The sequence below is a fragment of the Triturus cristatus genome, chromosome 5_2 (genome assembly GCF_964204655.1).
Source record: "Triturus cristatus chromosome 5_2, aTriCri1.1, whole genome shotgun sequence".
NCBI classification, from domain to species: domain Eukaryota; kingdom Metazoa; phylum Chordata; class Amphibia; order Caudata; family Salamandridae; genus Triturus; species Triturus cristatus.
The window spans coordinates 553,745,897-553,758,666 of NC_140588.1; the positions used below are offsets into that span (position 1 = coordinate 553,745,897).

Genomic DNA, 12,770 nt, shown 5'->3' on the forward strand with positions numbered 1-12,770 from the left:
CCATTTCTTCATCTTTGTTCATTGATAGCTCAAATCCAACACCAGTAGGTTGAAAGAGTCAATTATTGAATGCTTTCAAAATGTCCATCAGCTTGAACAACTTACATCAATACAAACTTTACAATACTTTGACATCAAATTTCTTCACAAAGTAGTTAGCCATTATAAAATCATATCCTGATTTTCTCAAACGCATTTCAGACGGGTGATTCACAGCCTCACTTTTTTAAGCTTTCCCGCTATTGATAAGGCGAAAATAGCACATTTTGAATGAGAAGTTTTCTTCAATCAAACATAGAGGAACCCAAATGATGATCTCATTCAGCTAGTAAAAATGTTGTTTTATATTAGTATGGAAATCGTGAAAAGAAAATGTTTTTCATGCTGATTTACAACAGTTGATCTCCAATCGTAAAATATAAGATTTTGGTCGGAGGCATGACAGGTACTGATCAAATTCTCATTTTTGAACTTTATTCACAAATCATATGATATGCTTTGTATACATCAACTGTATTGTTGGATCAATAATGAGTAAAAAGTGACTATCTCAATTTCAGGACATATAAAAGAGAAAGAAGTAGAAACTCATGTTTCAAATGCTGAGAGGCAACAACTGTTCATGATTTTCACCTCCACTAATTATATTTATTTTTATAATCTATATGTTTATATGTTCCTATAAATATACAGAGACATATAGCTATATATACAGAGATACATATGTACAGGTTGATTTTTACATGTTTATAAGTAAATGTGATATTGTTCCAAATAAAACTTCTAAGAACTGAATGGAAAAGAAAATTGTAATGTTCAGATAAGTCCCACTGAAATTTGTACTCAGATCCCTGTTTTCAGAGTCCAGAGTGCTAACCACGACACCATCCACCCTCCCGTACCAGGGTGAGCTTTCCATTTTGACAGAAGAGATTTGCCTCAGGGGGCAACTTATCTTTCATTGAAAAATATTATCTCACATAAATACCGCTGTTCAACAGAGTTATAACGTTATTTGAGTCTTTTGGGCAACATCCTTCCCCAACATAGTTCAATATGCAAAAGTTTACCAGAATAGGAAAGCAATCCAATTCAGTTTCTCTTTGACAGTAGAATATTAAAAACTTTGACATTTCCACATTGCTGCAGCAGTTTGCACTCCTTTCACATGGGAGGTTCCATGGTGTAATGGTTAGCACTTTGGACTTTGAATCCAATGATCCGAGTTCAAATCTCGGTGGGACCATTTTATGACTCTTGACCAAATCATTTTCTTTCAAGTGTATTCATTAATATCACATATCTAATACCGGTAGGGTGAAAAATTAATTTATTGATTATACTCTAAAAGTTTACTAGATGTGAGCAAATAATAGAATTTTTACAATACCTGGAAACTAAATGGTACAAAATAATGAGAGATTTTACAAACTCACTCTGGTTTCTCAAACTCATCACAGGGGCTTGATGCACGACATTACTTTTTAAAATCTTACTGTTATTGATAAGGGGAACAAGGAACTTTTTAATTGCAAAGCATTCATTAAAACAAAACTTGAGGAGTCAAACTTTGTATTACGGGGACCGAAGATGTGCAGTTTGAATAATAATCTTGAAATTCAGACGTACAAAGATTTTACACACTGATTTTCAACAGTAAATCCACAACCAATAAAGTTGAATCTTTTGAAAGACATGTCAAAGGTGTGCATCTGAAATTCACTTTCAAAGAAATTCACAATGAAATGCACTGTGTAAGTCCAGCATGTTGTCAGCTAAGAAATCAGCAAAAATGAACTATCTCATTACTGGCCATATAGATGAGAAAGGAAAATAAACTCATGTTTACAATGTGGATGTGAAAGAACAGTTTCTAGGTTCAGCTTCAATATTTATGTTAATGAATAATTGATATGTTCATATTGTCTAACAGCTATCTAGTTGGATAAAGCTATGTATGCATCTATACATACTTATGCGTTCATACGCATCAGTATAAAACATTGATATTAGGTTTTTTCTAGACCAAATTCTAAAAAATGAGTTAAACAGTGAATCTCATAATTGTAGTAGGTCCCACCGAGATTTGATCTCGGATGGCTGGATTCAGAGTCCAGAGTGCTAACCATTACACCATGGAACCCTCTCACACAAGAGTGCCTTTTCCATTGAGACAAAAGAGAGCGCATCAGTGATGTCCTTCTCTTATATTGATAAAAAGATATCTCATTTGAATGGTCATAGTGGATAGAGATTTAATGTGATTTGATTCTTTTCAGCTATATTCTCTATAAAAGTGTTAAATATTCAAATGTTTATCTGAATATAAAAGTTATATCACAATGTTCATCTTTGCCTGTAGCATAATAAAACAGTCTACATTTCCAGACTACTGAAGCAATGTCTCTGTCTCCTGCATGGGTGGCTCGATAGAGCAATGGTTGGCAATTTGGACTTTGCATCCAATGATCGGATTTGAAACCTTGGAGGGACTTTTTTTATTACTCTTGAGCTTTTCCATTTCTTCATCTTTGTTCATTGATAGCTCAAATCCAACACCAGTAGGTTGAAAGAGTCAATTATTGAATGCTTTCAAAATGTCCATCAGCTTGAACAACTTACATCAATACAAACTTTACAATACTTTGACATCAAATTTCTTCACAAAGTAGTTAGCCATTATAAAATCATATCCTGATTTTCTCAAACGCATTTCAGACGGGTGATTCACAGCCTCACTTTTTTAAGCTTTCCCGCTATTGATAAGGCGAAAATAGCACATTTTGAATGAGAAGTTTTCTTCAATCAAACATAGAGGAACCCAAATGATGATCTCATTCAGCTAGTAAAAATGTTGTTTTATATTAGTATGGAAATCGTGAAAAGAAAATGTTTTTCATGCTGATTTACAACAGTTGATCTCCAATCGTAAAATATAAGATTTTGGTCGGAGGCATGACAGGTACTGATCAAATTCTCATTTTTGAACTTTATTCACAAATCATATGATATGCTTTGTATACATCAACTGTATTGTTGGATCAATAATGAGTAAAAAGTGACTATCTCAATTTCAGGACATATAAAAGAGAAAGAAGTAGAAACTCATGTTTCAAATGCTGAGAGGCAACAACTGTTCATGATTTTCACCTCCACTAATTATATTTATTTTTATAATCTATATGTTTATATGTTCCTATAAATATACAGAGACATATAGCTATATATACAGAGATACATATGTACAGGTTGATTTTTACATGTTTATAAGTAAATGTGATATTGTTCCAAATAAAACTTCTAAGAACTGAATGGAAAAGAAAATTGTAATGTTCAGATAAGTCCCACTGAAATTTGTACTCAGATCCCTGTTTTCAGAGTCCAGAGTGCTAACCACGACACCATCCACCCTCCCGTACCAGGGTGAGCTTTCCATTTTGACAGAAGAGATTTGCCTCAGGGGGCAACTTATCTTTCATTGAAAAATATTATCTCACATAAATACCGCTGTTCAACAGAGTTATAACGTTATTTGAGTCTTTTGGGCAACATCCTTCCCCAACATAGTTCAATATGCAAAAGTTTACCAGAATAGGAAAGCAATCCAATTCAGTTTCTCTTTGACAGTAGAATATTAAAAACTTTGACATTTCCACATTGCTGCAGCAGTTTGCACTCCTTTCACATGGGAGGTTCCATGGTGTAATGGTTAGCACTTTGGACTTTGAATCCAATGATCCGAGTTCAAATCTCGGTGGGACCATTTTATGACTCTTGACCAAATCATTTTCTTTCAAGTGTATTCATTAATATCACATATCTAATACCGGTAGGGTGAAAAATTAATTTATTGATTATACTCTAAAAGTTTACTAGATGTGAGCAAATAATAGAATTTTTACAATACCTGGAAACTAAATGGCACAAAATAATGAGAGATTTTACAAACTCACTCTGGTTTCTCAAACTCATCACAGGGGCTTGATGCACGACATTACTTTTTAAAATCTTACTGTTATTGATAAGGGGAACAAGGAACTTTTTAATTGCAAAGCATTCATTAAAACAAAACTTGAGGAGTCAAACTTTGTATTACGGGGACCGAAGATGTGCAGTTTGAATAATAATCTTGAAATTCAGACGTACAAAGATTTTACACACTGATTTTCAACAGTAAATCCACAACCAATAAAGTTGAATCTTTTGAAAGACATGTCAAAGGTGTGAATCTGAAATTCACTTTCAAAGAAATTCACAATGAAATGCACTGTGTAAGTCCAGCATGTTGTCAGCTAAGAAATCAGCAAAAATGAACTATCTCATTACTGGCCATATAGATGAGAAAGGAAAATAAACTCATGTTTACAATGTGGATGTGAAAGAACAGTTTCTAGGTTCAGCTTCAATATTTATGTTTATGAATAATTGATATGTTCATATTGTCTAACAGCTATCTAGATGGATAAAGCTATGTATGCATCTATGCATACTTATGCGTTCATACGCATCAGTATAAAACATTGATATTAGGTTTTTTCTAGACCAAATTCTAAAAAATGAGTTAAACAGTGAATCTCATAATTGTAGTAGGTCCCACCGAGATTTGAACTCGGATCGCTGGATTCAGAGTCCAGAGTGCTAACCATTACACCATGGAACCCTCTCACACAAGAGTGCCTTTTCCATTGAGACAAAAGAGAGCGCATCAGTGATGTCCTTCTCTTATATTGATAAAAAGATATCTCATTTGAATGGTCATAGTGGATAGAGATTTAATGTGATTTGATTCTTTTCAGCTATATTCTCTATAAAAGTGTTAAATATTCAAATGTTTATCTGAATATAAAAGTTATATCACAATGTTCATCTTTGCCTGTAGCATAATAAAACAGTCTACATTTCCAGACTACTGAAGCAATGTCTCTGTCTCCTGCAAGGGTGGCTCGATAGAGCAATGGTTGGCAATTTGGACTTTGCATCCAATGATCCGATTTGAAACCTTGGAGGGACTTTTTTTATTACTCTTGAGCTTTTCCATTTCTTCATCTTTGTTCATTGATAGCTCAAATCCAACACCAGTAGGTTGAAAGAGTCAATTATTGAATGCTTTCAAAATGTCCATCAGCTTGAACAACTTACATCAATACAAACTTTACAATACTTTGACATCAAATTTCTTCACAAAGTAGTTAGCCATTATAAAATCATATCCTGATTTTCTCAAACGCATTTCAGACGGGTGATTAACAGCCTCACTTTTTTAAGCTTTCCCGCTATTGATAAGGCGAAAATAGCACATTTTGAATGAGAAGTTTTCTTCAATCAAACATAGAGGAACCCAAATGATGATCTCATTCAGCTAGTAAAAATGTTGTTTTATATTAGTATGGAAATCGTGAAAAGAAAATGTTTTTCATGCTGATTTACAACAGTTGATCTCCAATAGTAAAATATAAGCTTTTGGTCGGAGGCATGACAGGTACTGATCAAATTCTCATTTTTGAACTTCATTCACAAATCATATGATATGCTTTGTATACATCAACTGTATTGTTGGATCAATAATGAGTAAAAAGTGACTATCTCAATTTCAGGACATATAAAAGAGAAAGAAGTAGAAACTCATGTTTCAAATGCTGAGAGGCAACAACTGTTCATGATTTTCACCTCCACTAATTATATTTATTTTTATAATCTATATGTTTATATGTTCCTATAAATATACAGAGACATATAGCTATATATACAGAGATACATATGTACAGGTTGATTTTTACATGTTTATAAGTAAATGTGATATTGTTCCAAATAAAACTTCTAAGAACTGAATGGAAAAGAAAATTGTAATGTTCAGATAAGTCCCACTGAAATTTGTACTCAGATCCCTGTTTTCAGAGTCCAGAGTGCTAACCACGACACCATCCACCCTCCCGTACCAGGGTGAGCTTTCCATTTTGACAGAAGAGATTTGCCTCAGGGGGCAACTTATCTTTCATTGAAAAATATTATCTCACATAAATACCGCTGTTCAACAGAGTTATAACGTTATTTGAGTCTTTTGGGCAACATCCTTCCCCAACATAGTTCAATATGCAAAAGTTTACCAGAATAGGAAAGCAATCCAATTCAGTTTCTCTTTGACAGTAGAATATTAAAAACTTTGACATTTCCACATTGCTGCAGCAGTTTGCACTCCTTTCACATGGGAGGTTCCATGGTGTAATGGTTAGCACTTTGGACTTTGAATCCAATGATCCGAGTTCAAATCTCGGTGGGACCATTTTATGACTCTTGACCAAATCATTTTCTTTCAAGTGTATTCATTAATATCACATATCTAATACCGGTAGGGTGAAAAATTAATTTATTGATTATACTCTAAAAGTTTACTAGATGTGAGCAAATAATAGAATTTTTACAATACCTGGAAACTAAATGGTACAAAATAATGAGAGATTTTACAAACTCACTCTGGTTTCTCAAACTCATCACAGGGGCTTGATGCACGACATTACTTTTTAAAATCTTACTGTTATTGATAAGGGGAACAAGGAACTTTTTAATTGCAAAGCATTCATTAAAACAAAACTTGAGGAGTCAAACTTTGTATTACGGGGACCGAAGATGTGCAGTTTGAATAATAATCTTGAAATTCAGACGTACAAAGATTTTACACACTGATTTTCAACAGTAAATCCACAATCAATAAAGTTGAATCTTTTGAAAGACATGTCAAAGGTGTGCATCTGAAATTCACTTTCAAAGAAATTCACAATGAAATGCACTGTGTAAGTCCAGCATGTTGTCAGCTAAGAAATCAGCAAAAATGAACTATCTCATTACTGGCCATATAGATGAGAAAGGAAAATAAACTCATGTTTACAATGTGGATGTGAAAGAACAGTTTCTAGGTTCAGCTTCAATATTTATGTTAATGAATAATTGATATGTTCATATTGTCTAACAGCTATCTAGATGGATAAAGCTATGTATGCATCTATACATACTTATGCGTTCATACGCATCAGTATAAAACATTGATATTAGGTTTTTTCTAGACCAAATTTTAAAAAATGAGTTAAACAGTGAATCTCATAATTGTAGTAGGTCCCACCGAGATTTGATCTCGGATGGCTGGATTCAGAGTCCAGAGTGCTAACCATTACACCATGGAACCCTCTCACACAAGAGTGCCTTTTCCATTGAGACAAAGGAGAGCGCATCAGTGATGTCCTTCTCTTATATTGATAAAAAGATATCTCATTTGAATGGTCATAGTGGATAGAGATTTAATGTGATTTGATTCTTTTCAGCTATATTCTCTATAAAAGTGTTAAATATTCAAATGTTTATCTGAATATAAAAGTTATATCACAATGTTCATCTTTGCCTGTAGCATAATAAAACAGTCTACATTTCCAGACTACTGAAGCAATGTCTCTGTCTCCTGCATGGGTGGCTCGATAGAGCAATGGTTGGCAATTTGGACTTTGCATCCAATGATCCGATTTGAAACCTTGGAGGGACTTTTTTTATTACTCTTGAGCTTTTCCATTTCTTCATCTTTGTTCATTGATAGCTCAAATCCAACACCAGTAGGTTGAAAGAGTCAATTATTGAATGCTTTCAAAATGTCCATCAGCTTGAACAACTTACATCAATACAAACTTTACAATACTTTGACATCAAATTTCTTCACAAAGTAGTTAGCCATTATAAAATCATATCCTGATTTTCTCAAACGCATTTCAGACGGGTGATTCACAGCCTCACTTTTTTAAGCTTTCCCGCTATTGATAAGGCGAAAATAGCACATTTTGAATGAGAAGTTTTCTTCAATCAAACATAGAGGAACCCAAATGATGATCTCATTCAGCTAGTAAAAATGTTGTTTTATATTAGTATGGAAATCGTGAAAAGAAAATGTTTTTCATGCTGATTTACAACAGTTGATCTCCAATCGTAAAATATAAGATTTTGGTCGGAGGCATGACAGGTACTGATCAAATTCTCATTTTTGAACTTTATTCACAAATCATATGATATGCTTTGTATACATCAACTGTATTGTTGGATCAATAATGAGTAAAAAGTGACTATCTCAATTTCAGGACATATAAAAGAGAAAGAAGTAGAAACTCATGTTTCAAATGCTGAGAGGCAACAACTGTTCATGATTTTCACCTCCACTAATTATATTTATTTTTATAATCTATATGTTTATATGTTCCTATAAATATACAGAGACATATAGCTATATATACAGAGATACATATGTACAGGTTGATTTTTACATGTTTATAAGTAAATGTGATATTGTTCCAAATAAAACTTCTAAGAACTGAATGGAAAAGAAAATTGTAATGTTCAGATAAGTCCCACTGAAATTTGTACTCAGATCCCTGTTTTCAGAGTCCAGAGTGCTAACCACGACACCATCCACCCTCCCGTACCAGGGTGAGCTTTCCATTTTGACAGAAGAGATTTGCCTCAGGGGGCAACTTATCTTTCATTGAAAAATATTATCTCACATAAATACCGCTGTTCAACAGAGTTATAACGTTATTTGAGTCTTTTGGGCAACATCCTTCCCCAACATAGTTCAATATGCAAAAGTTTACCAGAATAGGAAAGCAATCCAATTCAGTTTCTCTTTGACAGTAGAATATTAAAAACTTTGACATTTCCACATTGCTGCAGCAGTTTGCACTCCTTTCACATGGGAGGTTCCATGGTGTAATGGTTAGCACTTTGGACTTTGAATCCAATGATCCGAGTTCAAATCTCGGTGGGACCATTTTATGACTCTTGACCAAATCATTTTCTTTCAAGTGTATTCATTAATATCACATATCTAATACCGGTAGGGTGAAAAATTAATTTATTGATTATACTCTAAAAGTTTACTAGATGTGAGCAAATAATAGAATTTTTACAATACCTGGAAACTAAATGGTACAAAATAATGAGAGATTTTACAAACTCACTCTGGTTTCTCAAACTCATCACAGGGGCTTGATGCACGACATTACTTTTTAAAATCCTACTGTTATTGATAAGGGGAACAAGGAACTTTTTAATTGCAAAGCATACATTAAAACAAAACTTGAGGAGTCAAACTTTGTATTACGGGGACCGAAGATGTGCAGTTTGAATAATAATCTTGAAATTCAGACGTACAAAGATTTTACACACTGATTTTCAACAGTAAATCCACAACCAATAAAGTTGAATCTTTTGAAAGACATGTCAAAGGTGTGCATCTGAAATTCACTTTCAAAGAAATTCACAATGAAATGCACTGTGTAAGTCCAGCATGTTGTCAGCTAAGAAATCAGCAAAAATGAACTATCTCATTACTGGCCATATAGATGAGAAAGGAAAATAAACTCATGTTTACAATGTGGATGTGAAAGAACAGTTTCTAGGTTCAGCTTCAATATTTATGTTAATGAATAATTGATATGTTCATATTGTCTAACAGCTATCTAGATGGATAAAGCTATGTATGCATCTATACATACTTATGCGTTCATACGCATCAGTATAAAACATTGATATTAGGTTTTTTCTAGACCAAATTCTAAAAAATGAGTTAAACAGTGAATCTCATAATTGTAGTAGGTCCCACCGAGATTTGATCTCGGATCGCTGGATTCAGAGTCCAGAGTGCTAACCATTACACCATGGAACCCTCTCACACAAGAGTGCCTTTTCCATTGAGACAAAAGAGAGCGCATCAGTGATGTCCTTCTCTTATATTGATAAAAAGATATCTCATTTGAATGGTCATAGTGGATAGAGATTTAATGTGATTTGATTCTTTTCAGCTATATTCTCTATAAAAGTGTTAAATATTCAAATGTTTATCTGAATATAAAAGTTATATCACAATGTTCATCTTTGCCTGTAGCATAATAAAACAGTCTACATTTCCAGACTACTGAAGCAATGTCTCTGTCTCCTGCATGGGTGGCTCGATAGAGCAATGGTTGGCAATTTGGACTTTGCATCCAATGATCCGATTTGAAACCTTGGAGGGACTTTTTTTATTACTCTTGAGCTTTTCCATTTCTTCATCTTTGTTCATTGATAGCTCAAATCCAACACCAGTAGGTTGAAAGAGTCAATTATTGAATGCTTTCAAAATGTCCATCAGCTTGAACAACTTACATCAATACAAACTTTACAATACTTTGACATCAAATTTCTTCACAAAGTAGTTAGCCATTATAAAATCATATCCTGATTTTCTCAAACGCATTTCAGACGGGTGATTCACAGCCTCACTTTTTTAAGCTTTCCCGCTATTGATAAGGCGAAAATAGCACATTTTGAATGAGAAGTTTTCTTCAATCAAACATAGAGGAACCCAAATGATGATCTCATTCAGCTAGTAAAAATGTTGTTTAATATTAGTATGGAAATCGTGAAAAGAAAATGTTTTTCATGCTGATTTACAACAGTTGATCTCCAATCGTAAAATATAAGCTTTTGGTCGGAGGCATGACAGGTACTGATCAAATTCTCATTTTTGAACTTTATTCACAAATCATATGATATGCTTTGTATACATCAACTGTATTGTTGGATCAATAATGAGTAAAAAGTGACTATCTCAATTTCAGGACATATAAAAGAGAAAGAAGTAGAAACTCATGTTTCAAATGCTGAGAGGCAACAACTGTTCATGATTTTCACCTCCACTAATTATATTTATTTTTATAATCTATATGTTTATATGTTCCTATAAATATACAGAGACATATAGCTATATATACAGAGATACATATGTACAGGTTGATTTTTACATGTTTATAAGTAAATGTGATATTGTTCCAAATAAAACTTCTAAGAACTGAATGGAAAAGAAAATTGTAATGTTCAGATAAGTCCCACTGAAATTTGTACTCAGATCCCTGTTTTCAGAGTCCAGAGTGCTAACCACGACACCATCCACCCTCCCGTACCAGGGTGAGCTTTCCATTTTGACAGAAGAGATTTGCCTCAGGGGGCAACTTATCTTTCATTGAAAAATATTATCTCACATAAATACCGCTGTTCAACAGAGTTATAACGTTATTTGAGTCTTTTGGGCAACATCCTTCCCCAACATAGTTCAATATGCAAAAGTTTACCAGAATAGGAAAGCAATCCAATTCAGTTTCTCTTTGACAGTAGAATATTAAAAACTTTGACATTTCCACATTGCTGCAGCAGTTTGCACTCCTTTCACATGGGAGGTTCCATGGTGTAATGGTTAGCACTTTGGACTTTGAATCCAATGATCCGAGTTCAAATCTCGGTGGGACCATTTTATGACTCTTGACCAAATCATTTTCTTTCAAGTGTATTCATTAATATCACATATCTAATACCGGTAGGGTGAAAAATTAATTTATTGATTATACTCTAAAAGTTTACTAGATGTGAGCAAATAATAGAATTTTTACAATACCTGGAAACTAAATGGTACAAAATAATGAGAGATTTTACAAACTCACTCTGGTTTCTCAAACTCATCACAGGGGCTTGATGCACGACATTACTTTTTAAAATCTTACTGTTATTGATAAGGGGAACAAGGAACTTTTTAATTGCAAAGCATTCATTAAAACAAAACTTGAGGAGTCAAACTTTGTATTACGGGGACCGAAGATGTGCAGTTTGAATAATAATCTTGAAATTCAGACGTACAAAGATTTTACACACTGATTTTCAACAGTAAATCCACAACCAATAAAGTTGAATCTTTTGAAAGACATGTCAAAGGTGTGCATCTGAAATTCACTTTCAAAGAAATTCACAATGAAATGCACTGTGTAAGTCCAGCATGTTGTCAGCTAAGAAATCAGCAAAAATGAACTATCTCATTACTGGCCATATAGATGAGAAAGGAAAATAAACTCATGTTTACAATGTGGATGTGAAAGAACAGTTTCTATGTTCAGCTTCAATATTTATGTTAATGAATAATTGATATGTTCATATTGTCTAACAGCTATCTAGATGGATAAAGCTATGTATGCATCTATACATACTTATGCGTTCATACGCATCAGTATAAAACATTGATATTAGGTTTTTTCTAGACCAAATTCTAAAAAATGAGTTAAACAGTGAATCTCATAATTGTAGTAGGTCCCACCGAGATTTGATCTCGGATGGCTGGATTCAGAGTCCAGAGTGCTAACCATTACACCATGGAACCCTCTCACACAAGAGTGCCTTTTCCATTGAGACAAAAGAGAGCGCATCAGTGATGTCCTTCTCTTATATTGATAAAAAGATATCTCATTTGAATGGTCATAGTGGATAGAGATTTAATGTGATTTGATTCTTTTCAGCTATATTCTCTATAAAAGTGTTAAATATTCAAATGTTTATCTGAATATAAAAGTTATATCACAATGTTCATCTTTGCCTGTAGCATAATAAAACAGTCTACATTTCCAGACTACTGAAGCAATGTCTCTGTCTCCTGCATGGGTGGCTCGATAGAGCAATGGTTGGCAATTTGGACTTTGCATCCAATGATCCGATTTGAAACCTTGGAGGGACTTTTTTTATTACTCTTGAGCTTTTCCATTTCTTCATCTTTGTTCATTGATAGCTCAAATCCAACACCAGTAGGTTGAAAGAGTCAATTATTGAATGCTTTCAAAATGTCCATCAGCTTGAACAACTTACATCAATACAAACTTTACAATACTTTGACATCAAATTTCTTCACAAAGTAGTTAGCCATTATAAAATCATATCCTGATTTT

General features: G+C 33.6%; 7 non-coding genes across 7 annotated transcripts; 5 read left to right on the plus strand and 2 right to left on the minus strand.

Moving 5' to 3' along the window:
- Positions 1–1,174: 1,174 nt before the first annotated feature.
- TRNAQ-UUG (transfer RNA glutamine (anticodon UUG)) lies at positions 1,175–1,246 on the plus strand. The gene has a single exon. It is a non-coding gene; the product is annotated as a tRNA-Gln (tRNA).
- Positions 1,247–3,691: 2,445 nt separating this feature from the next.
- On the plus strand, positions 3,692–3,763 carry TRNAQ-UUG (transfer RNA glutamine (anticodon UUG)). Its single transcript has one exon. It is a non-coding gene; the product is annotated as a tRNA-Gln (tRNA).
- Positions 3,764–4,588: 825 nt separating this feature from the next.
- TRNAQ-CUG (transfer RNA glutamine (anticodon CUG)) lies at positions 4,589–4,660 on the minus strand. The gene has a single exon. It is a non-coding gene; the product is annotated as a tRNA-Gln (tRNA).
- Positions 4,661–6,208: 1,548 nt separating this feature from the next.
- TRNAQ-UUG (transfer RNA glutamine (anticodon UUG)) lies at positions 6,209–6,280 on the plus strand. The gene has a single exon. It is a non-coding gene; the product is annotated as a tRNA-Gln (tRNA).
- A 2,445-nt stretch (positions 6,281–8,725) lies between these two features.
- Positions 8,726–8,797, plus strand: TRNAQ-UUG (transfer RNA glutamine (anticodon UUG)). The gene has a single exon. It is a non-coding gene; the product is annotated as a tRNA-Gln (tRNA).
- An 825-nt stretch (positions 8,798–9,622) lies between these two features.
- TRNAQ-CUG (transfer RNA glutamine (anticodon CUG)) lies at positions 9,623–9,694 on the minus strand. Its single transcript has one exon. It is a non-coding gene; the product is annotated as a tRNA-Gln (tRNA).
- Positions 9,695–11,242: 1,548 nt separating this feature from the next.
- TRNAQ-UUG (transfer RNA glutamine (anticodon UUG)) lies at positions 11,243–11,314 on the plus strand. The gene has a single exon. It is a non-coding gene; the product is annotated as a tRNA-Gln (tRNA).
- Positions 11,315–12,770: the final 1,456 nt, after the last annotated feature.